At 39.2% G+C, this 22,844-nt stretch overlaps 1 protein-coding gene across 6 annotated transcripts in view; it reads right to left on the bottom strand.

Annotated features, from left to right (window-relative positions):
• tanc2b (tetratricopeptide repeat, ankyrin repeat and coiled-coil containing 2b) overlaps window positions 1–22,844 on the bottom strand; it is a 143,135-nt gene that overhangs the window by 72,036 nt on the left and 48,255 nt on the right. The window contains exon 1 of one of the 6 annotated variants that reach the window (XM_072373222.1): window positions 18,539–18,760. The exons of the other annotated variants lie outside the window; for them this stretch is intronic. The gene's annotated coding sequence lies outside the window, so the exon portion shown is untranslated. Of the gene's footprint in view, window positions 1–18,538; window positions 18,761–22,844 lie in introns of those variants that run through there. 6 annotated transcript variants of the gene reach the window in all.

Raw genomic sequence — 22,844 nt, 5'->3', positions numbered from 1 at the left:
TTGGTGTCACTTGGGGATCGTTTCATAATCCTGCTCAAGTGCAGATGGATCTTACTGTAAAGCATGACGGGCGAGCAGAGGAGGTGTGGAACAAGTGATGTAGTCTCAGATCCCAGCAGAATAGCGTGAGCTATTAATAACATGTAAAAGTAGCTCTACTAGAAAAAAAACTAACCTAAGAAAATGGATTATCTGCATGTAGATAGATCAAAGACTGTTGCATTAGGCAGAAAGGCAAGAGGGCCTTTTATCACTAAAGGATTGTATATTTTAGCGAGCCCCATATTGTGTTTCAATCAGAAAGCTCGCCATCAGCCCACAAAACCCAAACAAACACTCAAGCATTATCTCTCCCATCGCAGATTCACACACTGTGAGCCAGTACCCACACAGCAGGCTAGATTGGCTCGCTGGTGGAAAGATCAAGCTTGTCGATGGACAGATAGAATAAGCTGTGGGGCATGATTGTGTGAGAACTGGGCCAGTGAGACTAACACTGACTGTAGAGGGAAATCCTCTGCAGAGGATTTTCAATGTTTCCTATGAGCATAAGTAAAAAAAAGCATACATTCAAAGCTTTTAATTTGGGATTGACAACAGCAACACATTTGGTACAAACAGAGAAAAAAAAAAAGAAACTCCAATCCCTGCATATTCTTCTCCAACAAAGCCACCATAAATAGCCTCTCACCTCGAGTGCCACATGAACCGTATAGTCTTGTAAAATCAGTGTAGTGGAAATCAATACGGGCCTTGAAGATGACGTGCGCTAGCTATGAGCATTACTTGCACAGTGATGTGCGAAAACGTACAGCACATTTAGATGTGTGAAGCGGTGCGGGGAAAGCTCGATCACAATAGGCTGTGCACACATGCTCCTGCTGCGTCTTTGATGAGCACCTACAGAGACGTTTCAGGAACACATTCAGTTGATTGAAATTTCACATCTGAGGCGGTAATAAAAAACAAACCTTGTCTTATTTAGATGTGTGGTGATAAAGTTGAATCCTAAGAGGAACTCCTGATTGTTATGCATAGTGTACCAGACATGACAAGTGAAAAGGAGATGCAGGTTCTTTTGGAAATTAAACTAGTCTTATGCAGGTTCAGAAACATCCAACCCTCCTCCCAAGGATAAAATGTGAAATTTTCGATTTAAGTGAGTTTTGGGAAATCACAAAGGAGAAATTGAGCTTTAGTCCTTTTCCACAACCTTCTTTCCCTCCACTACGATTTATTAGGCTTGGGATGGGGTTTCTGTTATTTCACACTGAAAGCTTTTGCTCTTCTTTACAGATTGCTCTCTAGTTAGCCCTGATCACAGCACAATGTCCTGCCACACCGATCAATGGCCTTTTTAAGCAGGGAACATGAAAGGTGAGGAGCTATGGCTGACATAAGATGGAGAAATGTTTTCATTCCAACTGCTGAAAAACATTGGACAGCAAGACTTTCAGAAGACAAATCAACCACTTCAGCAAACAGCAAACCAGCTCAGTCCATGATACAGGTAGGACAGATCAATGTGTTGTATCTGAAGGTAAAAGGCCACCTCCTAATCCAAAGAAATAATTGTGCACACACACTGTTGGGAATTTCTTACAGCTGTAATGCTATGTTGCTGTGTTAGGATGTCAAAGGGGCAAGCCAATTTCACACTTGGAAAAAGAGTCATCATGAAAGAAGTTGGCGTGACATCTGATCGCGATCCCATGCAGCGAGGCGGGGAAGTCTGCTATCATTATCGTTCAAGCTGACTTTGATGAACCCGGCAGTGTTCGCAGCTCAGTGTGACCCCTGCTGTAAAATGAGGCTTCGTTCATGCCTGAGAACAGCAAACTATGGCCTTTGGAGGTCACCTTTTGCAAAACGGAGCGGTGAAAACAGAGGCAGTTAAGTCATATTCTGGAGTTTGATCAGACTTTGAAGTAACAGACTGTAACAATTAGTGAGATCTAGCCGTCAACTTGGAAATAACCATGTCAAATGCTATCCACCCACTACCTAACAACAAACTGCATCTATTTCAGGCTAAATTACCTGTGGAGATGAAAACAACCAACATTTGCAAGATCTTTGTTCTTCATCAGCAATTTCAAGCTTGGAAAAGCTACACTGCTGTTAATTCTTGTAGTCTGTGTTTGCCTATATCAAATGTGCTCCACCTTCTCGTGTTTTTGCTACTTTAATGTCGCTTTGCATAATAAGTATGAACCTTCACCTTTTAAGCTTCCCACAAAATAGCATTTACAACCACTGATTCCTCCGCCCCCTTTTATGTCTCCCTTAAATTATAAGATGTCAATACAAATATGGTCATTCTCCTATACGATGGAGCTGTTGCACAAATAGATATACGTAATTCATTCAAAACATTTTAAAAATGTGAAAAAATCAATTCAGCAAAGCCATTTTTAGTGCTAGAAAAGCAGTTTTCAGCAATATAATAAATCCTACTCCAATATTCTTACACACTGCAACTTTAAATGACACACTGCAACCAACTCTGAAGCTCTGATCTTGATATGGACTCGGGCACCTTTTTTGTGACTGATCAGTCAATTTGCACCCAAAGGAACCGGTGGACTAGCTACAAAATACAAATCAATGCCTGCTCCACTAAAATAACATTAGCCAACAGTGGAAAGAGAATAAAATTGCAAGTGAACCGTGTCTCTGAGAAATATCCCAGACATTAGGAGTCCAGAGAATTGCATCCTCCAGCTTAATGGCTTCACTCACTGACAGCTCAGTGAGTCAGTTTGCAGTTCAGTTCCTCTCTGCCTTACCCCTTATATTTGCTTATTGTCTCTGTGGGACACTAACGTTGCTGTTGACGACTTGTTGATCCCACGTTCTTCTTTCCAAAGCAAAGTGGTGCACTAATTGAACACAAGCTGCTCTTCACGTCAGAGAGGTTTTTCTCACCATCCATTAAAATAACAAATGGCAAACTACTGAGTCCATGCAAAGTGCAAGAATATCATCCAGCAGCAATTGTTGACATTAATGAGCACCTAAAAAAAGTATCATATACATAACTCATAACTTCATTTGAACTTGGCCTCTGAGGGATTCGAACACTGGACTCTTCCCTTGGGCCATGACTTACGGGCAGCACCACTGGGGTTTACTTCACTACTTCCCACAAGTTGATGCAATGACGTCAAAACCAATATATTTGTCAATTCAAACTTAACAGGCTTACAAAATATAGAGATGTCTGATTTGACCATAGTTTGCCGTGTTAGACATAGAGATATTTGCTGTAGAAATTCAGACATAAAGGAATAAGTAAGTAATAAGCCACGCCCACCATATTTTACTGTGTCATGAACCTTAACAGCACAAAGAGAAATTTGGATACATCCATTCAGCCTGTCCATCCATTCAACTGTGACATATAAACAGTCTACAACCAAGGTGTGTTGAGCATCCGGTCGAAACCTTAATGCTTTCAAGAAAGTTTATGAAAGCGACCCATTTCCAGAAGAATTAAAAGGCTTGTAAACTTGAGCAGAATCAAAACTTAACATTAAGTCTCGAGATGATTCTGAGTCCATTATGATGAAAACGTTTTTTTCAAGAAAATGGAGAAAAAGTTGGGGAAAAAACTTGAAGCTGAGATAAAAAAAGACCACCTCTGTATGCGTTATCTCAAATTTTGGCCTGCGAGTAAAGCTTCATATTTCTATTTTTTCATGTTTTATTTTACTTAAAAAATAGAAAAGAAATACAGAAAAAGGACAACAACAGACCTCTAATATCAAGTCTTAACTTTCTTTCTTTCAAATAGGCAAATACATACTTTAAAAGTACAACATCTGGAAAAGACAACAACCATGACATCAGTGCAAGAAATGATGTGTTTCTGATTAAATGCACACCTTCAATCCATAATTCAATCTATGAGGCTAAATGTTAAGCCAACTTAAATCCTTATAAACCTCACGTAGATACAAAAGGATTGCGTGCAAACTAGAATGATAGAACATCCCCACACTATCTACTGCACAGTAGCCCAAACACATATAACTTCTGTCTTGTGTGAGCAGAGACTTGTGTTGTGCGGTGGTTTCTGTAGGGAGCAACGATCCCTACAGGTGAACTAAACCTTCTGATGTCACAAAAGAAGATGCAAAGATGTGACTCCTTTTAAGCAGGGCTGAAAAGTTGCAATGCTTTCTTCTCAGATTAAAGTTGGTGAGGTAACAAACATTTTGTATGAAGACAACCTGTTTGGACACTTCACATCACTATTGCCGTACAGTTCCTGTTGTTAGTTACAAATGAATTACTCATCAAATTATTTCTAATCAAATGCAAAAAGTCTGCCGGCCTCAAACAAGATCTTTGCTCCTCAGGTTTGACTTTCATTTAAGCCGTGTTTAATCAGATTTACGACAAAGTGGAGCATCCTAATGAATGAGTTTGTCGACATCTGCTCAGTTCCAGAGTTGCTAGACAGCTTCATTAGCGTCAGCCTTAGTGGACATAGAAAATCCATCCATAGGATCCAAATAATAAGCACACACACATCCTCTGTAAGAGAGCATCAAGTGCCTCCTCTAACTCTACCACAGGAAGTGGAGGGTTCTGATATCCTGCCAGTGTAAAACAATAAGGAGCTACTTTTATCGAAACCACAACACACACACACACACACACACACACACACAAACATTTAATGTGCATCCATACACTGCTGTACACAACAGCAGCAACTCAGGCTGAAATAAGAATAAAAATCCTTTTGTAGGGGCTATTGGTTGCACTTTTTTTCTAATTTTCACATCCTGAAAGTGGTAATAAGAAATAGCATATAATAATATTGCTATTTAATACATATAACGATAAAAGTAGTAAATACTTTTAATACAAAGAAAAAAGCTTTAAGGTTGGATCTGAAAGTAGCTACAGACTTGGTGCTCCTGACTTCAGTGGGAAAAGAGCTCCACAAGTTGAGGACTCCCTTTGTCACAAACTGTGATCTGGTAATAGTAAGCAATGGTCAGGGGGAAAGATAACAGGTCAATAAGTCTCAGATGTATTTTGGGCCATTTAAGGCCTTAAAGGTAAGCAATAAGGAGGGAGGGAGCCCTGACTGATACCTGCAGATACTTCATTACAGTATTCAGGGCAAGAATAGACAAAAGTGTAAGAGCTTTTTTATAAGTCAGCAATGGATTTTTAAAAAAATGGTTTAAACTGGAAAAAACAAGACTTAATAACATGTTTAACTCGAGCATCAAAACAGAGGATAGAATCAAACATTATTCTGAGTTTCTCAGCAGCCTGGAAGATATTTGAAGGATTCAAGATTAGAACCAACAGCACTGTAATAATTACCAAAGAAAAAAACCTCTGACTTACCATCTCTGAATTTAAGGACATTTTTGGCCATCCAGGATTTCATGTTCGAGGCTGTTGAGATCTGTGGGTTTTATTGGCATGTAAAGCAAAATAGAGTAATGTACATTTTGGTATTGAATAAGCTGGCCAAGAAGTGGCAAGTGAATAGAGAACAGAGGAGGTCCAATGACTGATCCTTGTGGTATGCCACAAGTCAAGTGAGTCGAGGAGGGAAAGTTATTCAGAGTGACTGAAAATGCTCTACCAGAGAGATATGAGCGTAATAATCTAAGAGCTAACCAAGAACTAAACAATGCAGGAGAATGATGTGATCGACAGTAAATAAGGGCACACTTTAATCTAAAAGAACTACAACTGTACTAAGTGCTCTAAGAACAGATTGGAAGCTGTTTAAAAAATTGCTATATTTCATAAATTATATAAACTGTGCAGAGATTACTTTCTCCAAAACCTTGGACAAAAAGGACAGTTTCAAGATTGGTCTGTAGTTACTTAAACATAAGAGGTCCAAATTAGGATTCTTTGGCAGTGGACGAACAACCAGAGGCCAGAAACATATTGAAAATGTTTAATATAGCATGATGACTGTGGGGAAGACTTTCTTAAGCAGCATATAGTGGGAACAATATCTAGAATACAGGAGGCCGTATGCTCTGATGTTGGAAGCAAATGCGGTTGAATCTCTCTCTCAGGACGGGTTCTTTCTGATCAAACCACCATTGATTCGTAAAGGCAACGTGTGATACTTCAGATGTGTTCACCTTCCACTGACGTGCATATTCTGTAGTCTTTTGAGGGCTTGAGTGTGATCATTGATCGAAGGGGAGTTATTATATTTATGTTTCTTTCTTTTTAATGGGGCAATTTGGACAAGGATGGAAGGACAATGGGCATTAAACAGATGCAACAGCACCTCTGGTCTGAGCTATGGTTCAGTGGGATTTATGGATGGCAGTACAAAAAGAAAATCATGTTTCTTTGTCTGCAAAAATTATCGAAGCAATTATGCAAAAATGACGCAAGAAGGATTAAATAAAATATTTTTTTAAGTATGATATAAACAAGGGTGGAAGCCCACCTCTGGTCTAGAATAAGTTATTCAGACATTTGTTTTGACAAATTAAAGAGGAAAGTGGTGATTGAAACACAGCAGGACGGCAGAAACAAGACAATGAATGAAAATACAAAAATCACAGCCAGAAACAGCAGCAGTTTAAGGCATTTCAACAACAAAAAATACCAATTTAGTAACAGACAGCAATTAATGTTTAAGTAAGAAAAAAAAAAAGAGTTTAACCATCAAAAGCTAATCTGCTCCATGAGGACTGTGCAGGTTAACAAGTTTGCCAACACGAAATTTGAGTAGTTTGAAGTAAAATCATTATTATTATTGTCTATAATACCACCTCTGCTGCAAGCTTTGCTGGATGTCCTGCTTTATTCTCATTATATATGCTCAGATTTTAGCAGAGAGGACTAAATGTGCCCATGATATGCTCAGGGAAATGAAAGCAGGATAATTCAAGAAAACAGTCTGAAAGTTCTCAAAGAATGTTAAGATTAACAAAGGTAATGCCACTCAACCCCTCAATTTTGAGGTGACTTCAGAGCGACAATGAAAAAAAAAAAGAAAAAAGGGGTGAGCTTGAGAATGTGGCACTATCTGTCACTGGCTGCATTACCTGCGGTGACAGGGTAAAACACAAGCCTGTCAACTCTTAAACAGTCTGATATTGAGGGAGGACATACTGCAGCAGTTAGATTCCCAGGAGAAGGGATATAGAGTTATAGGCCATTGTTGTTCTGAGTATAATGCAGGAGTGCTGAAAAAAAGGCCGAGAGGAGGGCCAGCAGTTTCATAAGCTGTTAAGTGTGTTCAGGGAAATGCCCATATCAGCTTTGATTTAATGTGTATATTCTACTGGTGCAAGAGAGAAAGAAAGCAAGGCAGTCGGCATGCAAGCAAGCTCAGATGCTGTGTGGGTAGAAGACATTTTTGAATGTTTCTAATGCCTACGTCCTGCTGAAGAATAATGCAACACAGTTTATATCATGAATGCACTTTTTTGTCTTTTTGCAAGAGCTGAATTTCATGTGTCATGAAGTCAAAGCTTTCAGAGTACTTGTTTTAGCAACTTAGGCAACATGCCTCTATGAAGCAACAAAGACTAAACAGAGAGAATCCAACTTCTAGCATAACCGCACTGCAAATAATGTAGCCGACTGTTTGTTGTTGTAGCTGTGGCTCATTTGTTGTTCCTGCTTATTGGTTTACCCGCCAAAAGCAAACTGTAAATCAGTAGCATGCTCCAATTTACCAAGCAAGAGCGGATGCAATGAAAATAAAAAAAAGAAAAAAGACATTTCCCTTGTATCCCAGCAATGCCCAAAGCACAACAGGAACAGGGTTATCTCTATATGTCATGCTGGTTGATAAATGCTGATAACCCAGGGGCTACAGCAACACTATTTGCAATGTAAGCTTCTACTATTACTGCTGTTCCTTTAATTCATTTAACCTCACAAGTGTTATTACTTTCATATAACCAGCATTACAACACGTACTTTGCTAGATATTCATTAGAAATTAATTCATTTAGAAGTTGTTTGTTCTTGTTTTATTAAGAAAAGCATAAAAAAGCATAAATAACAATCAATACAAAAGGTAAGATATGATAACATTTATCAAGATAAAGTCTTGGGATGGGTCAGTACAAAAACCCAAGGATACGGTGGTCACCTGTCACTTAAAGCAGCCAAACTATGCTTAAGTTCTAGTTCAGGGCCTCCTCTAAGCATGGGAACAGGAATATCCACGTTGCATCTGATCTTAATGGGTAAGGATAATGTCATCAGGGTTAAAAACCTTAAACAAACACTATTTGGCCTTTTTTGGGGGGGGGGTCAGAAACAGTTAAATATATCATCTACTTAAACAGCATATTTTACTAAACAAAACATCTGCTTATTTGCACATTTACTGCACACATTTTAATGTGCAACTCAAACATTCATTTGAGGTGATATTTATTTACTTTTTTGTGATTAGCAGGTAGAACAAAACAAGTTTATTCACCGGATTTGGATACCTATGATTACATATTGCACATTAAACATTGTCCCAAAATAAATGTTTTACACTTATCTTTGCAAGGATACGTGGAGAAAATGTTTGTGTCTGGGGTTTTAAATAAAGACAGCATATGTTTGTTAAAGCCATTTCATACTGGTAAGGTAATATAAAAGCTGCCTTGGATTTTTAAGGGCCACATCTTCTAAATATACCTGTATGGAGGTGTACTTGTTTAAAACATGACCCGTAAGCCTCTCAAAAAAAAAGAGAAAAAGTGTTTCCTCGCTTTGAAAGGATACTACAAGCATTCCACCCTCCAACCCCACAGAAAAGCCCACAGCATCTGAACGTGGCATCTAAGGTGCTGCATAACTGGAGGACAGAAAACAGCACGGCGGTGGCGCCAGGCCAGAGAGGTGACGCATATGTGAGTGGCTGAGTGCGTCAGGCCCTGGCTGACAGCACCACGACTCAGCAGTGTCCTGGATGCATGGATGGAGGTGTTATGATGGAGGAAGCAGGAAGAAACAGGGATTGTAGAGCGAGTGAATCAAAAAAAGAAAAAGAAAAAGAGAGTGATATGCCCTGACTCCCACACAGCCATCAGATGCTGAGAAAAGCTGTGTCGCAGCACTGCGTGGGCGGGCCTAGTTTATAGCATATAAAAATAAAAGCTAGTGAATAAGAGTCTGGAAAAAATGAGAAAGGGCACATCAAACATCTCCTACCTTCAGTCTGACACACCACTGGGGTTACATCACAGAGCAGAAAAAGAGGAAAGCATGCAGTAAAAATAACCAAACGGAAATGGAAGTGTTATAAGGTTTCTGTTTTGGCTGCCTTGAGACTCAAAGAGAAGGAGGACAAGCAGGGGAATGAAAAACTTGGTACAGGTACAGGTTCTGGTTTGCCTTGAAGTAAATCAGAGAATAATGGTGGTTTGTTTCCATTCATTTCTACTCAAACACAGAGGGACCTCAACAAAAAGTTAAGGGATTCCAAACATACGGTTAAATTTCCTTTTTTTATGCAGTCTTTTCATTACATAACATTAGCAGGTTGAGCCCCTTAATTTTTATTTAATCATTCAAACATTCAGTCTATTAATTAACAATAATGGCTCACTCATGTTCAACAGTCAAATTTATTTTCCAAATATAGCCATATATACAATATAATTTGGAATTTCTCAACATAATGAAGCACAGCAGTCTGCAATGACATGACACTCCCTTAAAGGTTTTGCAGGAAACTTTGAGAAAACACCTAGGAGAGGTTGATCGACTATCAGATCCATTTTTTTTTTAAAAACACAGAGATAACAGTAAAGACTACATGATTCATATATATATATATATATCTTGTGTTTATTTACTCTTTTCCAGTGTTCAGCACAGAGTAAATGTTGAACTTCTCGTCGCACTGCTGCTGCCATTAGTATTGTGTAAATATGAGACATTCCCATTGGAAATAATTAACATAACAGTCACTAGCCTCAGGAAAAAATGTTTTGGTGTGTACACCCCCTAAATGTGAAGACTGGGATTTACTGTTGCACAAGCTGTAAACATGAGCATTTCCAAGTGACTGGCTTACAACCTATTACTTACAAAGTCACTCCCAACAAATAGTCTGTTTTGCTCTATACTTTACTTGGATAAGTAATGCTACTGTCGACAATCAGTATTTCTCAATATATCATTAAATTTGCTGAAGTGGCTTCATTTTAAAGCATTTTTACTCTTCAAGTCAAGAAGTGACAAAGAAACTATTTGAAAACATAGACTGGTGTGTAAATTAAGTATGGCTCCTTAGCTTAGCTTTTAGCTTTCTAGCAGCAGCTAGCAAAATACACATGAAATGAGAAATGTGCTTCTGTTTTCATGAAATAAGTCAGTGACCAATCTTTGGCCGTTGTTACTGTTAACCACACTATGTGCTGTGAAAGAACTAAGAGTAAATGGGCTTATCAAACTGTTTTTAAAAGACTTGCTGAAAGGAGTTCTGGTTTTTAGCATGGGTTGAGTTAAAATAAAGAACATCTGACAGCATGTTGCAACATCACACAACACCTGCTGTTGTGGAAATCTGGTATCATGTTATTTCAGTGCAGTGTTAAATGCAGCATCACCTCAAGTTTCCTTTGACCTCCGGCTGTCTGCAGTGAGAAGAGGGGAGCGTACGACTCCTGCTAAGGTTGCAGATGCCATTCTCTGCACTGAGGAACAGTATTTAATGAGAAAACTTGGAATCCTGATGAATTCACACAGAGAGGCTGAGGAGAAAAAAGCTCCTGCTGCAGTCATTGCTAATTATTATCACTGTAGTTATTTTTATTGCCTTGAATAGAAGGTAAAATAGGAATATTGCTAAACTGGATTCTTTGTTGTTTAAGGGCTCTTCTGTAGTGTGTCGAATTGTAAGTTTATTGTAAAACCAGAAAAGAATTTACATTACATAATATATCATATATCATATTATTATTCATCTATCAGATACATTAAGCAATTTCCATTTTCCAATTATATCTATTTTTAGAAAAGAGAGAAAAAACGCTTCAAGACTGCATAACTCTGTCAATGCTGAATAAAAGGATCCAGATCAATATTGACATTATATCGGCACAAACTGCACTAGCCATATAACCTCCTTGTTCTTGGTGATAAGTTCACAAAAGTAGCAGCCGCCACTCTCTGCCTGTGGTGTTGAGCAATGTCCTGCCAGCAGCTCAATCTCTAGTGAAATCTATTCATATAAGAACTTTTTTAGATAGGAAAAATAATGTTTTTAAAAAGTATAATGAAAGCAAATGACCCACAGACTTTGGCTTCCATGAAGGCTGGCACACTGACATGATGGTTAGTACTGTCGAAATAAATAACACCATATACCATCAATGATCTTTCTGACTAAAACTTAACGCTTAATGTGAAAAGGTTAATGTGCCATACACAAGCACAGAGGAACATATCTGCTGACTGGCAGTGTTTTTTTCAAAAGTAAGACTGAAAGCTTCCAGCAGCCCTAAAGTTGCCATGTGTTTTTCTTTCTGTCGCGACCAGCATTCCCAGTTTGAAATTTACAGAGAGAATTGTAGAATAATATTGGAGCTCGCTGCACTTTTTGCCTTGGATTGCTGTTAAACAGTTACTTATTAAGATGTTTCAACAACTTTTGTTGGTTGAGGTTTTTTTTTTAAATTTAATTTGTTTCATTATTGAATTTTTAATGTAGATGTTTGTCAGTTCCAAATACTGGTTAGGAGTATCCTTCTTTCTTATTAAAGGTTATAAAAATGGTATAGATTAAAAACAAACATGAAGAAAATGTGGATACAAGAAAATGAAAGAAATTGAAGAAGATGAAAATGAAGAAAATTATACTTAAGGGGTTAAGAAATATTTGCTTATCGACATCTCTGCAACAAAAATAGTATCAAACTACAAACACGACTCTACACCAGAAAAAATTACCAGTGCCATCAACTCTGGAATCATCACTTGTTCCAGCGTTGTGTTTGCCTGGGGCACCAATCATTTGTCTGGTTTACGTCTGCCTTTCAATATCCTCTCAATAATTACATTTCAAAATGATGCACCGTGTTAAACTGCAAAGGTGACACGATTTGTCTTAAACAGGTTAGATAAAGTTAAATGAGTTTAATGAAATAATGAAACATTCCACACTATTCAGTGCTGATGACACACTTCCAGGCAGTGGATTAGGATATGATTTTGTATATAAAGTCTAAATCCTCTCTACGGAGTCAGTTAAACTTTCCATGAATGTTTACAGGCTGCATGACTAATCACATACTGAGTTCCTGGTGATATTCATTTGAAGAGCTATGACCCTGAAATGAGTCATGCTTTGATGAAAGTCCACCTAAATTTTAGAAACTGCATCTCACGCGCCACAAAAGCAGCTTCCAATAAAAGGACAATTATTAACTGCAAGTCCACACACAGAATACGATTTATGGACTGCAAACTATTCAAAATAAAAGAACACAACTGCTGTTTTAGATATTTTTCATAATTTAATGCTTCACGACCTTCTATCAGAAGAGTGAGGATCTCTTATCAAACGGGTAACAAAATGAAATTCTCTGGCACATAGTATCTCAAAAACCATAAGCAGAAAAACACAACTATTTAATGTTGGACAGAAAAAAGCCAGGGGCAGACAAGTGAGGTGTCATTTTGTTTTTTACCTCAGTCTGATTGCAGTGAAATGTTTTTCAACCTGCAAGGGGGTAACAACTAGCAGAGAGTGAAAGAGAAGAAAGGTCTATGACCATAGTAACAGCTGAAGCACGGAGGATGGAGAGGGGTGAAAGAGGAGGACAGCAGAGGCTGTCCTTGCTCCTGTGCCCTCTTTTATTGCGCTCTCTTATTCTTATCCTATTCTTGCCCACAGCGATGCAATAACTCAGTGTCATTGTGACGATACGAGAGGGAGGAAAAACTACATGTATGTACACACACATTATGCCCACACACCACCTCAATTGCACTGGAGATGGGTCTGTAACTGAAAACAAGCAGGCCTGAATAATGAAATCCACATTAAATATAGAACAGACTGAGGGATTGTAGAGCCTGCAGTGCCACAGCAGACACCAACACTTACACATGGTGTAGAGAAAGTAGGCTACTGTATGTGGCTGGATCTGTTCATCACTAACATGACAGCTACACACTATGATACGGTATGTGTGCTGTGTAAACTATATTTAGAGGTGCTACAACTTTACTTAAATGGACCTGCTTCTCATGAGCCATTGAATCAAACGAGACAGAGAAACTTTCATATTTCAGATATCATATCTGACTAATGAATGTGCTAAATGGTTCAAACTTCTGAGTTTTTCAAACTTGAAAAGAATTGTACAAAAAAAGGAAAATAAATTATGATGAAGAAATAAAAACACAACAAACTCCAGGTTATGGGTCAGTGTGTGTCTGTAAGAAAGAGACAAAGACACTGCATTGCTCTTACCAGCTGCAGCCTCTCATAAATCAATTTAGTACTTTTGTACAGCATATTTTTGTCATCTGTGCACATATTGTTTGAACCTACTGTAGGTCCCGTTGCTGCTTATGTAGTAGAGATAGGTCTATCATTTGCATATGTGAAGAAACTGAATCATTTTGATCATATATCAAAACTGTGTTGCTTTTACGGAGGAAAAAGTCATCATCATTTGCGTGGTTCATTATTTTCTCAATCCAGCTGGTTTGGATAATGCCCTAGAGTCCAAAATGATGTCTCAATCTCACTCGCAATTACTTAAAACTTACAAGAGATACAAATCCTCTTGAGACTATTTGGCATTTCTGTTTGAAAAATGAGTAAAATGATTAATGACTAACCACCATCTGTTGTCGCCTTCAACTGAAAATGGTGGAATCGAGAGTGGTCAAGGTGTTGGACACAAGCAGCCTGTAGCTCAGTCCCTCTGAGCGCTGACCAGTAAATGCATGTAAAGCCAGGTCCTCCAACCCCAAATCAGAAAAATTTGTGGTTGGAATAGTGGGTATTTACTCTCACTTTCATTTTATTATAGACAGCAAAAACCCAAGACATTTAATGTTTTGTCTCATTGGCTTCATTTTATGTGTTGTATACATTCTCTCATGCATTCCAGATCAGGGCAATTTAGGGCTAGTAATGATGACTTAAACTCAAATAATGTGACTATTTCAAACAGGTGATGCCAACAAGTGACTTAATCACAAGAGAAATCTAGAGAAATTCCAGCAAAGGGCAAAACTAAGCTGAACACCTGTATTCTTCCTGCTCTCAGATGGCACCGCATCATCAGCTGATCTGACCACATGGGCAGGAGATTACTGTGGGGCACCTTGTCAAGCACTACCATTTGAAGTTAAAAGAAGCCTTCCGTTAACCTTGCCCAGAGGTGGGCCTGTCACAGTGGAGACATATAATGTTGTCAGACCAATCTGTAGTCCAGAATCTTTGTAGAAATGGATGTTGTGTGCTTCAGACTAAAGATGAAAAGCACCATCTAGACTATATCAAAGCCAGACTCTGTGATGGTATGGGGCTGTATCTGTGCTCTAGGCAAAGCTTATTTACAACTCTGTAAAGGAAGAATTTATGCAGAAAAGTACATTGAAATTTTACAGCAACATATAGTGCTTGAAGACATCTTTTTCAGGGACGTCCATGCATTTTTGAACAAGACAAAGCATAACTATACTGTGCAACAACTACAGCAAGGCCAAGAAAGAAGTGGGAGATTATTGGCATATACATGTAATTGATTGATTAAAACATTGACACGCAAGCGCCGATGCAACTGTCATTTGCTCCTGCATATGTGCACTTCCCTATGTATGGTGTTGGATGTATGAAAGCAGATCAATCAGACAGTCAGTCAGACAAGAATAAACGTAGACACACTGTAGGTTTGAATTCAAAGATGGCACAGTAACCACCATCAGCTGAGACATAAGGACACAATTCTAGTGTGATTTTAGTCCACGCCTCGCTGTTGCAGTCACAACCACAACACATGGAACCAACGCTACAACTTGCTTATGTAACGGTGAGTTTTGCTGCCTTTATCATGCGGTGCAAAGAAACACAATATTCCTCAGTATGCTCAGCTAGCGAGGGCACTTCCTGTAATTCAATAGCACACAGCGTTGAGCAACAGTAATGAGCGCATCCACATCAAAAGACACAATGAAAGCCCAGTTTTCCGACTGGCAAAACAACAGGATGCCGCTGCAGAAGCGCGGTGGCTGATATTCCAACATGACATAGAAAATCTAAATGGGCCACTACCGCATTATTTTATGGATACCGTTATTTTCTTGTTAGCCGTTTCACTCATGAAGGATCAATAAGTTGATAGTATGGCACACCAGTAGGGTAGAAGATGTATAATGAAATGGTGAAAAAACACAGTGTAAAGTGGTTAGCACCTGTAATAATGAGCACAAATGGATGATAAATGGGTGGAATGAGTGGGAATTGACAAAAAGAAGGTGAGGGGGAGTAACAAAATAACCACTCCAGAAGGAATTAAAAGAACAGAGAGGCAGCATATATATATACATATACAGTATATATGGATAAAAAGAGCAGAAGGAGGCGGAACAGAAGCCAACGTGATGAATGGGGATGACAATGATTAAGGAGAAAATTACTTTGAGGTTGGAGCTCCTTGAGGGTATGAGGTGGACATTTGATAATGAAATGATGTGAATAAATGGAGGCAGGAAGAAAAAAAAGGGAAGAAGGTGGGAGGAGGAGGAGAGGGAGAGGGATGAAGTGGTGAAGACTCATTAGCCTACGCAGGGCTGATACATTAAGTCTTCCCTGCTCTACTGTTTTATCTCCCCCTCTTCCCTCTTCTTTTGTTCTCCAGAAATATCTGAGTGGGTGGGAAAGAGTGTGTGAGAAAGAAGGAGAGAGTTGCTGTATAAGTGAAGTGATGACAGAATGAGGGGGGAAGAGAACGGGAAAAAGAGCGACAGAGGAGGTAGAGTAGTAGTGAGCAGGCCTTGTATCCACATCTTAATACAATACCAAAAGTGCTTTTAAGATTTCAGATTTTTTTAATGAAAAATCCTGATGTCTGAGGAATTTTAATAGTATTTTAAAGAAGGTGTAATCTGCCTTAGCTTAGATAAAGGCACATTTAATTAATGTTCATTTTTATGAAACACTAACCTTGCCAGGATCCAGGGAAAAACGGGCAGCGGTGCTACATTACAAAGCAAAGCCACACATTCAACGAGTGAGGACATCACTAGTTTTAATAGAGCTATAACCATAAAACATGTCATGAGAAGAAAAATTAAGCTGAGCTGAGAAGTATCATCAAAAATGTATAAATATAAGCCTGACCAATATGAAATGTGTAAGACTTCACATAAAAAAACATCACTTTGCTCTTTAAAGAGGCCGACATTGTGGACTGAAATGGTAATCTTTCTGCTGAAGGGCAGCCACTACGTGACTGAGCTATAGTCAGTGAAGTACTGACATAATCAGACTTGATATTTAACCTCTATCATACGGAAACTAAATGGAAGGGAAAGAAGTAAAAAGCTTGAAATGTTTTGTTTCTTTTTAGTTTACTAATTGTGTCTGAGTGAACATGGACGATTAAAACAGCAACAGAGTAATCCGCTTCTAAAAAGCATGTGAAACGGGGCATAATTAATGTATTTGACAAACTAGCTAGCAGCTCCTCGACTTGACCACTGCCTGCTCAGCTGTGGTGCTCCTCCTGTGTGTGCACCACATGTACAAATGCACCGCAGCCAGTTTCCCCGAGTGCTTTACACAATGGAATTGGACTTGCTCTGCTGGACAAACTAAGTAACAGTACCGTTTTCAAATCATTCAAAGCATACTAATTAATTGATCAAATAAAAAAAAAATAAGAAGTTTAACCACTGGTGTTAAACCAAACTTTCACTGTAGCCCTGCCACACCTTTAAATTCGAATTCATAAATACTAAACTCTCCTTGTGTGGCATTTTGTCATAAGAGGGTGGCGGCAGGCTACATTACAATCCGCTCTTCAAAGAATGGGACACAAACAAACAAGTTACCGTGTGCAATACCAAGACTGTCCTTCCAAATGCAAGCCCATCGGTCATTTGTTGATGAAAAACCTATCAAAATTACATGTGAAGAATTTGCAGATTGTGGGAGATACTGCATGTGAATCTTACGATTATTATGCTGGAAAAATAATGTTTTTGGGTTTTTTTTTTCCTAACCATGTGATGTTACTGACTAAATCCATCCAGGAAGATACAAAAGTGTTTTAACTGAGCATAACCCTAAAGTAGGAAAAAGAAAAAGTATCACATGTTGGTCATGAACACATCATTCATTTGGTTGTTCCATTTAAATAATTAAAAGCACTGCATGTCCCACACCATCTACCCACCCCTCGGCCTCCTTGTGAGGGTTTTGTGGCTTGTTAAAGGAAGGACGTAAGAATGATGTCTGCTCAGTCTTTTTGGTATTATTGGGAGTCTTATTATTGTAGGGTTGGCACTTTACAGAAGGCTTTTATCAGTCATATCTGAGAGTATGAACACACGTCCTGTCACTCGTGCTTTTTGCTTTCTTTGGACTTAGCAATATGGCTTTGCATCCTTAGTTTCAGGGAAACTAACTCAAAAGGGCAACAAGTTAAGTATCACAATAAATGACGTAATAGACTGGAGATATATCAATGATATTATCAATGTTTTGTGACACATAGCGTTGCAGAATTTTTTTATTTTTTTTTACATAAAACCTTAATAAAGAGGAGATCATTTTAAATGTTGCTCAAGCAAAAGTAGCAATACTAGAGTAAAATTGAGGATTGACATCCAGTCCTAATGAGAAGCACAAATATTTGTGAAAACTAAAAGTGGGCATAATTTTGCATAAACCAGTCATAAATCAAACAGCTGACGGACACACTAGGTGTTAATAAACCCAAAGAGTGACAAATATCACCAAAAAAACACATTCACTCATCATTGCAACACGCTTGAATTTTCGTTTCTGTCCATCACACAAATTTCTTCTCTAACTGCCATCTGTCAGACACCATGGCCTCTCCACTTACATCAGTATCTGCCTGCAGCAACGCTGTGACACACACACACACACACACACACAGTGACCATGCTTAAGGTGTGGCACGAAGCCACCAAGACATAAATTGCTGTGAAAGCCTGGGTCAAGGTGACACAGAGCACAGTAGCCACGGCAGAGAAAACACATCAGCTCAAGTGTGACTCTGACACATGCTGCTGAAACCAGTCAAAAACACTAGTATTAAATTGCATACTTGAACCCCTCACCTTTGAAAGTACACACTGAGATGCCTGCACAGCAGAGTCTGTCTGACATGAAGAGCTGCACAGACTTGCACTGTGAAACAGTCAACCAAAATCCTGACAAATATTAGCAGCTGAACCTTAATGAATACTGTCTCGTTCAACAGCCTGTTTCCACCACTCCCCACATTCAGAAGTGACTTAAGAAATCCCAACATCTAAGCTGCCCATCCACCCAACCGCCCCGATTCATCCGGCTCACCTTTGTCAGTCGAGCGCCCGTCTGCTCAGGCAATAAAAATCCTGCAGCATAGTAAAAGAGATCCTAAACAAAAAGCAGAGATTGTAGAAAGAGGGAAAAAAAGACAACGTGGGGGGAAAGGCAGAGAGCAGAGGACAAAAGAGAGAGGGAGGGAATAGAAGGGAAAAGAGGGAGAGGTAAAGAACGGCCCAGACAGCCAGAGAGCTCTCTACAATGTGAGCAGCGAAGGAGGGCGAGCACCAGGTGTCAGTACGCATACACTCACTGAGCTGCACAAGCACGCACACACATACCCACAAACCCAAGCAGACAGGCAACTCTCTCGCTCTCATCCTCCTCCTCCTCCTCTTCTTCTCACTCTCTGGCAGCAATAACTCTCCCTCCTCCTCCCTCTCACTCTGTTCTTTCAGCTGGGATGAAATTTTAACTCTTTCAAAGCCAAAGATATCCAAAATTAATTGCTTAATCGCTTTTCTTTAATAATCGATTATTAACATATTTATTGCCAGTTACAAAAACCATGATAAACCTGCATTAATCATTTTTTCGAACCACATGGGGGCAGGAGAAACAAGTTGTACACACAAAGTCTGGCAAACACTTTGGCAAGCAAATTCCCATTTATGCATCCAGCCTCCATAACCTCCTGAGGGAAATATCTCGCACCAGTTGCTAAATTCCCAACTATTTCATCACCACCGTTGTCTGTTTGCTGTTTGTATAAAGGCTTTTGTTTCCTTTGACATCTGGCTGCTCCATTTCTTTTCATTAATCTGCTCTATGCGTAAATTACATACATCAGTTTATTCCACACAAAATATTCACATAATAAAAATCACAATACTTTCCTTCATGTGAAAAAATAAGCCCGACTATAAGGCTGTGACTGCTTCAGACAAAGAGTGAAAAGTGAAAAGAAGGTAGTTTAACACTATCTATGTGTGTTATCACCGATCTTGCTGATTTCAGTCACACTAATTTCTTTTTGTGTTAACACAGCGAGGTCTTCCCATAGTTATGGGCGGTAGTTAGTTGCTCTGTACCTGCTGTGCCAACTGGTTCAGCATTTATCTTGTTGTTAACCCGTCAGTTCAGAATATAGCGTTACAATATTGGTCAGAAAGGAAGTATTCTATCCCCATCCATGGCATTTCACTAAACCTAACCAGATATTCTGTTCATTTATAACCAAGTACTTTTACTGCCCAATTGCAGTGCCAGAAAACTTAAATAAATAACTCCACTCCACTCCCATGAATGGACACTGTTACAAGGACAGTGGTCCAGTTAAATGACACAACAGAGCTGCAACCATAGCTCTAACTCCACTGTGCAGGTAACCAAACTGACTGATTCTAGTTCAGAGTAACACCGAGTGCTGAATATCAGTCACACTTCAGCCATTAACACGTTCCTGTAATCGAGCTACCAACAAAGAAGTGAGCTGATACAAATCCAGGTCCAGAGTGAAGGCATAAAAACATGAGGACAACATATTTTTATTTCCTTTTAGAACCTGTGTGGATGTCTAAAAGGAAATTTACTGTTAAGAAATGAAAAGAGGCGAGGGCCATAAAGGGAGAGTAGGAAACGGACATATGGGAGACATATTCCGTTACCACTATTGATGCTATGATTAGAGATGGAGGAGAGGTTAGACCAATCCTTCTTTATGCACACATCATGCTGCCCACTCCTTACAGCTAGAACTGGAACGTGGGGCTGTCTTTACAAAGGAGCTGCCTGAGAGAGACACAGCTTCAGACTTCTGTGCTGCTCTCTATCTAAAAGTCACTGTGTTTCAACTCAGCAAGTGAAATCCCTCAGAACTTTGTCGGAACAGCCGTCAAACTGCTAACAAAGACACAGTCAGTGGGAATATTTAAGAACCCGCTGAGGTCAGTCTCAGGGCTGATAGAGCAAGTTTGATCAATAATCACAATTTAGACACATTACATGTCTTCGACACAGCCTTATCGTGGCGATCAAACAGCACTGCTGAGTGCAGAAGGCTGACTAGTTGCTCGACTAACAGAGACATGATTCATCCCATCTTTCACACATCAGAGCACACTAAAGCAAAAAGCCAGAAGTGGATGATGTGATACAAATGGAGCAACATGCAGCCAAGTACTATCAGCAGCAGTGAGTGTGGCATTTTACAGTAGAGACTGTACTTGACAGTAGCTTTTTTAATTCTGTCATGAGCAGTAGCTGCACACTGTCTTTATAGCAAAGAGGCTCAAAGTCTCATTTCTTTCATCAGCCTCTGAATGTCTGATGCATAAAGAAGGAGGAAAAAACACGAATGCCTCAAAGTTATTTACGTACTTTAATATATATGAATATGTGGAAGGCACAACCAAAAAGGCACAAAATGAATGTTTTGGTGTTTTAAGTGTAAGGTGCTTATTTGGGGAAAGGTGTAAAATGCCAGAGAAAACTTTAGAGAAAGAAACCTTTCTAAAGATACAGCAACGTCATCATGTGACATCACAAACTGCTACATTTCCTTTCCTCGGTTCTCTACAGCAACACAGCTACTATCGTGCTCCTGATGTTTGGACTCCTGTCGCGACCTGGTGACGTACACACGCGTGACATAATGATGCCGCCAGCTGCCACTCGAATAAAAAATAAATGTTGTATTAGACTCCACCTTTAAGCTAATGAATGCTGCTTGAAATCCCATCCAGCACAACATTTTCCACAGTCCTGTCACTTTGGTGCTTCTGCTATATTTACATGATTACTCACTTTCCTGCTTCACTCTTTAGGAGTTAAAAGTACATGGTTTGGGTTAGGAATAATGTATATGGTTAGGTTTAAATCTTAAAAAATACATGGCTGGCCTATAAGTTGTCTCGGGCCTCTTGAATAAGTTTCTTCAGATGTTCCTCACTGAAGCATTGAAGTCCTGAGACCATAGTTGCCCTTTAATGCAGCAAAAGTCTCAGGTATTCAGGTACATTAGATGCAAATTAAGAATATGTATAAAGTCAATTGTATAAAAAAAAAAAGGCACAGAAGCACACAAGCTTCGTCATGACTACTACTCAACCACTTTTGGTGGCATCGCCTCCTCTTTTCTTCCTGCATTTATTCCAAAAAAGAAGCATGTGCAGAGTTGGAATTGGCAATCCTGGCAATTCTGGCAAATGTCAGGACGGTCAGTTCACTCGATGGGCTGAAAGGCCACCAGATGGGGAAAAATGAAGGGGATAAAGAAAAGAAAAAAACAAAGAAAAAAATGCTGCAGAAAGTTTTGATGTTAAAAGATGCTTTGAAAAACAACATTACCGATGCTGCAGGTAAAATATTAACTTCAGCTGCAGTGATGACAAAAACAAACTTAAAACCTTTTATTTCTCCTTGATGTTTCTTTTATTTGCTTTTATTTGTCTCTGTTTGTTCTAATGCATTTCTGCTGTAGTACAGAACTCTCTTTTGCAAAAAAGATGGTGATCTCCACATGAATTTTGGAATTAGACTTTATAAATGAATGTTCCTGCTTAACAATTTAGTCAATGATTGCATAAGGCTTTGAGAATGACTGACGAAACTAAAGGCAACAAAAGGCTCAGACTGAGCACAGTTAATCATACAAGTACTGTATTGAAAAAATATTCCTTGTGTATCTACAGTAGGAGGCATTTGTTCATGGCGCACATGTTTGCAGAGTGTGCAGCACATGAAGCACCAGCCCTCTTTTTTTGCAGGTTGACATCCTCATTTAACACTAAATCTGTACCACTTTCCTACATGTTGATTTGCAACATCCGGGTATTAGTGAAGGGAGGACGGGGGCTGCTAGACGCAGCAATCTCCTGGGCTGAGAAATGAAGACAACAAGTAAATGCAACAAATGGATTTCCATGGGATGGCCAATAAAGCTGGCTCAACAGTAAGTTATTTCCCATAAAATGAATGCAGGGCTCATAATGGTGTCATTTCAGCTGCGTTCATCTGTTATAAAGTGTCTCTGCACTGCACATGAATAAGAATAATGGTTCAATGGTTTTTATTTTTGTGATGAAGGACAGAATTTTTTCTCAAGAAAACTGTTGCTGCAATAAATACAATAGGCCACGTGTAATTTTAGATATCACTTACAAACTCGAACCAAACCTCTCCGAACCTCTCTTTTAGAGTAGCATCCCGATGAGATTACCTGCCTTACACACATGGCTCTGTGAGGTGACTGTAGGAACGATCTCACATTCCTGAGCCTGAAGGTCTTAAAGGAGGTCATTTAGTAAAGGCACTTGGCTGGCCGTAACAAGAGCGGTATGTGCACCGAGTGGCT

Source organism: Leuresthes tenuis, unplaced genomic scaffold, assembly GCF_036924035.1.
Source record: "Leuresthes tenuis unplaced genomic scaffold, fLeuTen1.0.hap1 SCAF_20, whole genome shotgun sequence".
In the NCBI taxonomy this organism is placed as follows: Eukaryota; Metazoa; Chordata; class Actinopteri; order Atheriniformes; family Atherinopsidae; genus Leuresthes; species Leuresthes tenuis.
Note: the sequence above shows the minus strand (reverse complement) of the source record. Positions and strands in the feature narration are given on the sequence as shown.